Here is an 8,175-nt window from a genome sequence, read left to right on the forward strand (position 1 = left end):
TTTGTGCCCATGACCCTCGAATATTCTTTAGTATTCACTATCAAAACAATGCTCGAATCAATATTGGAGAAATCGAAGATTTCTGAAAGGGGTACCCCTTTGGTGAATTGGAGATTTCACTAATTTCTCCGAAATGGATTACCCTCGTGTTCAACTCGTTCGATATTTTTCCCCAAGAGATCTCATGGGTAAATGAATATATTGGGGTCGAGACGGAGCCTTAATTCAACATTTCAAAAAAAATTCCCCTTTTTGATGGCAATTTTCGCAAGTTTTTTCCTTGTATTAGTACATCTCTCATTATTTTGACCGTATCACCTTCTACACATCTCGGATTTGCACGAAATTTTATACATAGAACCCTAAGACATAGGGCTACGACTTTTGTGCCCATGACCCTCGAATATTCTTTAGTATTCACTATCAAAACAATGCTCGAATCAATATTGGAGAAATCGAAGATTTCTGAAAGGGGTACCCCTTTGGTGAATTGGAGATTTCACTAATTTCTCCGAAATGGATTACCCTCGTGTTCAACTCGTTCGATATTTTTCCCCAAGAGATCTCATGGGTAAATGAATATATTGGGGTCGAGACGGAGCCTTAATTCAACATTTCAAAAAAAATTCCCCTTTTTGATGGCAATTTTCGCAAGTTTTTTCCTTGTATTAGTACATCTCTCATTATTTTGACCGTATCACCTTCTACACATCTCGGATTTGCACGAAATTTTATACATAGAACCCTAAGACATAGGGCTACGACTTTTGTGCCCATGACCCTCGAATATTCTTTAGTATTCACTATCAAAACAATGCTCGAATCAGTATTGGAGAAATCGAAGATTTCTGAAAGGGGTACCCCTTTGGTGAATTGGAGATTTCACTAATTTCTCCGAAATGGATTACCCTCGTGTTCAACTCGTTCGATATTTTTCCCCAAGAGATCTCATGGGTAAATGAATATATTGGGGTCGAGACGGAGCCTTAATTCAACATTTCAAAAAAAATTCCCCTTTTTGATGGCAATTTTCGCAAGTTTTTTCCTTGTATTAGTACATCTCTCATTATTTTGACCGTATCACCTTCTACACATCTCGGATTTGCACGAAATTTTATACATAGAACCCTAAGACATAGGGCTACGACTTTTGTGCCCATGACCCTCGAATATTCTTTAGTATTCACTATCAAAACAATGCTCGAATCAGTATTGGAGAAATCGAAGATTTCTGAAAGGGGTACCCCTTTGGTGAATTGGAGATTTCACTAATTTCTCCGAAATTTATTACCCTCGTGTTCCACTCGTTTGATATTTTTCCCCAAGAGATCCCATGGATAAATGAATATATTGGAGTCGAAACGGAGACTTAATTCAACATTTCAAAAAAAATTCCCCTTTTTGATGGCAATTTTCGCAAGTTTTTTCCTTGTATTAGTACATCTCTCAGTATCTTGACTGTAATACCCTCTTCACACCTCGGATTTGCACGAAATTTTATACATAGAACCCTAAGACATAGGGCTACGACTTTTGTGCCCATGACCCTCGAATATTCTTTAGTATTCACTATCAAAACATTGCTCGAATCAATGTTGGAGAAATCGAAGATTTCTGAAAGGGGTACCCCTTTGGTGAATTGGAGATTTCACTAATTTCTCCGAAATTTATTACCCTCGTGTTCCACTCGTTCGATATTTTTCCCCAAGAGATCCCATGGATAAATGAATATATTGGAGTCGAAACGGAGACTTAATTCAACATTTCAAAAAAAATTCCCCTTTTTGATGGCAATTTTCGCAAGTTTTTTCCTTGTATTAGTACATCTCTCATTATTTTGACCGTATCACCTTCTACACATCTCGGATTTGCACGAAATTTTATACATAGAACCCTAAGACATAGGGCTACGACTTTTGTGCCCATGACCCTCGAATATTCTTTAGTATTCACTATCAAAACAATGCTCGAATCAGTATTGGAGAAATCGAAGATTTCTGAAAGGGGTACCCCTTTGGTGAATTGGAGATTTCACTAATTTCTCCGAAATTTATTACCCTCGTGTTCCACTCGTTTGATATTTTTCCCCAAGAGATCCCATGGATAAATGAATATATTGGAGTCGAAACGGAGACTTAATTCAACATTTCAAAAAAAATTCCCCTTTTTGATGGCAATTTTCGCAAGTTTTTTCCTTGTATTAGTACATCTCTCAGTATCTTGACTGTAATACCCTCTTCACACCTCGGATTTGCACGAAATTTTATACATAGAACCCTAAGACATAGGGCTACGACTTTTGTGCCCATGACCCTCGAATATTCTTTAGTATTCACTATCAAAACATTGCTCGAATCAATGTTGGAGAAATCGAAGATTTCTGAAAGGGGTACCCCTTTGGTGAATTGGAGATTTCACTAATTTCTCCGAAATTTATTACCCTCGTGTTCCACTCGTTCGATATTTTTCCCCAAGAGATCCCATGGATAAATGAATATATTGGAGTCGAAACGGAGACTTAATTCAACATTTCAAAAAAAATTCCCCTTTTTTATGGCAATTTTCGCAAGTTTTTTCCTTGTATTAGTACATCTCTCAGTATCTTGAGTGTAATACCCTTTTCACACCTCGGATTCGCACGAAATTTTATACATAGAACCCTAAGACATAGGGATACAACTTTTGTGCCCATGACCCTCGAATATTCTTTAGTATTCACTATCAAAACAATGCTCGAATCAATATTGGAGAAATCGAAGATTTCTGAAAGGGGTACCCCTTTGGTGAATTGGAGATTTCACTAATTTCTCCGAAATGGATTACCCTCGTGTTCAACTCGTTCGATATTTTTCCCCAAGAGATCTCATGGGTAAATGAATATATTGGGGTCGAGACGGAGCCTTAATTCAACATTTCAAAAAAAATTCCCCTTTTTGATGGCAATTTTCGCAAGTTTTTTCCTTGTATTAGTACATCTCTCATTATTTTGACCGTATCACCTTCTACACATCTCGGATTTGCACGAAATTTTATACATAGAACCCTAAGACATAGGGCTACGACTTTTGTGCCCATGACCCTCGAATATTCTTTAGTATTCACTATCAAAACAATGCTCGAATCAATATTGGAGAAATCGAAGATTTCTGAAAGGGGTACCCCTTTGGTGAATTGGAGATTTCACTAATTTCTCCGAAATGGATTACCCTCGTGTTCAACTCGTTCGATATTTTTCCCCAAGAGATCTCATGGGTAAATGAATATATTGGGGTCGAGACGGAGCCTTAATTCAACATTTCAAAAAAAATTCCCCTTTTTGATGGCAATTTTCGCAAGTTTTTTCCTTGTATTAGTACATCTCTCATTATTTTGACCGTATCACCTTCTACACATCTCGGATTTGCACGAAATTTTATACATAGAACCCTAAGACATAGGGCTACGACTTTTGTGCCCATGACCCTCGAATATTCTTTAGTATTCACTATCAAAACAATGCTCGAATCAGTATTGGAGAAATCGAAGATTTCTGAAAGGGGTACCCCTTTGGTGAATTGGAGATTTCACTAATTTCTCCGAAATGGATTACCCTCGTGTTCAACTCGTTCGATATTTTTCCCCAAGAGATCTCATGGGTAAATGAATATATTGGGGTCGAGACGGAGCCTTAATTCAACATTTCAAAAAAAATTCCCCTTTTTGATGGCAATTTTCGCAAGTTTTTTCCTTGTATTAGTACATCTCTCATTATTTTGACCGTATCACCTTCTACACATCTCGGATTTGCACGAAATTTTATACATAGAACCCTAAGACATAGGGCTACGACTTTTGTGCCCATGACCCTCGAATATTCTTTAGTATTCACTATCAAAACAATGCTCGAATCAGTATTGGAGAAATCGAAGATTTCTGAAAGGGGTACCCCTTTGGTGAATTGGAGATTTCACTAATTTCTCCGAAATTTATTACCCTCGTGTTCCACTCGTTTGATATTTTTCCCCAAGAGAACCCATGGATAAATGAATATATTGGAGTCGAAACGGAGACTTAATTCAACATTTCAAAAAAAATTCCCCTTTTTGATGGCAATTTTCGCAAGTTTTTTCCTTGTATTAGTACATCTCTCAGTATCTTGACTGTAATACCCTCTTCACACCTCGGATTTGCACGAAATTTTATACATAGAACCCTAAGACATAGGGCTACGACTTTTGTGCCCATGACCCTCGAATATTCTTTAGTATTCACTATCAAAACATTGCTCGAATCAATGTTGGAGAAATCGAAGATTTCTGAAAGGGGTACCCCTTTGGTGAATTGGAGATTTCACTAATTTCTCCGAAATTTATTACCCTCGTGTTCCACTCGTTCGATATTTTTCCCCAAGAGATCCCATGGATAAATGAATATATTGGAGTCGAAACGGAGACTTAATTCAACATTTCAAAAAAAATTCCCCTTTTTTATGGCAATTTTCGCAAGTTTTTTCCTTGTATTAGTACATCTCTCAGTATCTTGAGTGTAATACCCTTTTCACACCTCGGATTCGCACGAAATTTTATACATAGAACCCTAAGACATAGGGATACAACTTTTGTGCCCATGACCCTCGAATATTCTTTAGTATTCACTATCAAAACAATGCTCGAATCAATATTGGAGAAATCGAAGATTTCTGAAAGGGGTACCCCTTTGGTGAATTGGAGATTTCACTAATTTCTCCGAAATGGATTACCCTCGTGTTCAACTCGTTCGATATTTTTCCCCAAGAGATCTCATGGGTAAATGAATATATTGGGGTCGAGACGGAGCCTTAATTCAACATTTCAAAAAAAATTCCCCTTTTTGATGGCAATTTTCGCAAGTTTTTTCCTTGTATTAGTACATCTCTCATTATTTTGACCGTATCACCTTCTACACATCTCGGATTTGCACGAAATTTTATACATAGAACCCTAAGACATAGGGCTACGACTTTTGTGCCCATGACCCTCGAATATTCTTTAGTATTCACTATCAAAACAATGCTCGAATCAATATTGGAGAAATCGAAGATTTCTGAAAGGGGTACCCCTTTGGTGAATTGGAGATTTCACTAATTTCTCCGAAATGGATTACCCTCGTGTTCAACTCGTTCGATATTTTTCCCCAAGAGATCTCATGGGTAAATGAATATATTGGGGTCGAGACGGAGCCTTAATTCAACATTTCAAAAAAAATTCCCCTTTTTGATGGCAATTTTCGCAAGTTTTTTCCTTGTATTAGTACATCTCTCATTATTTTGACCGTATCACCTTCTACACATCTCGGATTTGCACGAAATTTTATACATAGAACCCTAAGACATAGGGCTACGACTTTTGTGCCCATGACCCTCGAATATTCTTTAGTATTCACTATCAAAACAATGCTCGAATCAGTATTGGAGAAATCGAAGATTTCTGAAAGGGGTACCCCTTTGGTGAATTGGAGATTTCACTAATTTCTCCGAAATTTATTACCCTCGTGTTCCACTCGTTTGATATTTTTCCCCAAGAGATCCCATGGATAAATGAATATATTGGAGTCGAAACGGAGACTTAATTCAACATTTCAAAAAAAATTCCCCTTTTTGATGGCAATTTTCGCAAGTTTTTTCCTTGTATTAGTACATCTCTCAGTATCTTGACTGTAATACCCTCTTCACACCTCGGATTTGCACGAAATTTTATACATAGAACCCTAAGACATAGGGCTACGACTTTTGTGCCCATGACCCTCGAATATTCTTTAGTATTCACTATCAAAACATTGCTCGAATCAATGTTGGAGAAATCGAAGATTTCTGAAAGGGGTACCCCTTTGGTGAATTGGAGATTTCACTAATTTCTCCGAAATTTATTACCCTCGTGTTCCACTCGTTCGATATTTTTCCCCAAGAGATCCCATGGATAAATGAATATATTGGAGTCGAAACGGAGACTTAATTCAACATTTCAAAAAAAATTCCCCTTTTTGATGGCAATTTTCGCAAGTTTTTTCCTTGTATTAGTACATCTCTCAGTATCTTGACTGTAATACCCTCTTCACACCTCGGATTTGCACGAAATTTTATACATAGAACCCTAAGACATAGGGCTACGACTTTTGTGCCCATGACCCTCGAATATTCTTTAGTATTCACTATCAAAACATTGCTCGAATCAATGTTGGAGAAATCGAAGATTTCTGAAAGGGGTACCCCTTTGGTGAATTGGAGATTTCACTAATTTCTCCGAAATTTATTACCCTCGTGTTCCACTCGTTCGATATTTTTCCCCAAGAGATCCCATGGATAAATGAATATATTGGAGTCGAAACGGAGACTTAATTCAACATTTCAAAAAAAATTCCCCTTTTTTATGGCAATTTTCGCAAGTTTTTTCCTTGTATTAGTACATCTCTCAGTATCTTGAGTGTAATACCCTTTTCACACCTCGGATTCGCACGAAATTTTATACATAGAACCCTAAGACATAGGGATACAACTTTTGTGCCCATGACCCTCGAATATTCTTTAGTATTCACTATCAAAACAATGCTCGAATCAATATTGGAGAAATCGAAGATTTCTGAAAGGGGTACCCCTTTGGTGAATTGGAGATTTCACTAATTTCTCCGAAATGGATTACCCTCGTGTTCAATTCGTTCGATATTTTTCCCCAAGAGATCTCATGGGTAAATGAATATATTGGGGTCGAGACGGAGCCTTAATTCAACATTTCAAAAAAAATTCCCCTTTTTGATGGCAATTTTCGCAAGTTTTTTCCTTGTATTAGTACATCTCTCATTATTTTGACCGTATCACCTTCTACACATCTCGGATTTGCACGAAATTTTATACATAGAACCCTAAGACATAGGGCTACGACTTTTGTGCCCATGACCCTCGAATATTCTTTAGTATTCACTATCAAAACAATGCTCGAATCAATATTGGAGAAATCGAAGATTTCTGAAAGGGGTACCCCTTTGGTGAATTGGAGATTTCACTAATTTCTCCGAAATGGATTACCCTCGTGTTCAACTCGTTCGATATTTTTCCCCAAGAGATCTCATGGGTAAATGAATATATTGGGGTCGAGACGGAGCCTTAATTCAACATTTCAAAAAAAATTCCCCTTTTTGATGGCAATTTTCGCAAGTTTTTTCCTTGTATTAGTACATCTCTCATTATTTTGACCGTATCACCTTCTACACATCTCGGATTTGCACGAAATTTTATACATAGAACCCTAAGACATAGGGCTACGACTTTTGTGCCCATGACCCTCGAATATTCTTTAGTATTCACTATCAAAACAATGCTCGAATCAATATTGGAGAAATCGAAGATTTCTGAAAGGGGTACCCCTTTGGTGAATTGGAGATTTCACTAATTTCTCCGAAATGGATTACCCTCGTGTTCAACTCGTTCGATATTTTTCCCCAAGAGATCTCATGGGTAAATGAATATATTGGGGTCGAGACGGAGCCTTAATTCAACATTTCAAAAAAAATTCCCCTTTTTGATGGCAATTTTCGCAAGTTTTTTCCTTGTATTAGTACATCTCTCATTATTTTGACCGTATCACCTTCTACACATCTCGGATTTGCACGAAATTTTATACATAGAACCCTAAGACATAGGGCTACGACTTTTGTGCCCATGACCCTCGAATATTCTTTAGTATTCACTATCAAAACAATGCTCGAATCAATATTGGAGAAATCGAAGATTTCTGAAAGGGGTACCCCTTTGGTGAATTGGAGATTTCACTAATTTCTCCGAAATGGATTACCCTCGTGTTCAACTCGTTCGATATTTTTCCCCAAGAGATCTCATGGGTAAATGAATATATTGGGGTCGAGACGGAGCCTTAATTCAACATTTCAAAAAAAATTCCCCTTTTTGATGGCAATTTTCGCAAGTTTTTTCCTTGTATTAGTACATCTCTCATTATTTTGACCGTATCACCTTCTACACATCTCGGATTTGCACGAAATTTTATACATAGAACCCTAAGACATAGGGCTACGACTTTTGTGCCCATGACCCTCGAATATTCTTTAGTATTCACTATCAAAACAATGCTCGAATCAGTATTGGAGAAATCGAAGATTTCTGAAAGGGGTACCCCTTTGGTGAATTGGAGATTTCACTAATTTCTCCGA

This window comes from Humulus lupulus, chromosome 7, assembly GCF_963169125.1.
Source record: "Humulus lupulus chromosome 7, drHumLupu1.1, whole genome shotgun sequence".
NCBI classification, from domain to species: domain Eukaryota; kingdom Viridiplantae; phylum Streptophyta; class Magnoliopsida; order Rosales; family Cannabaceae; genus Humulus; species Humulus lupulus.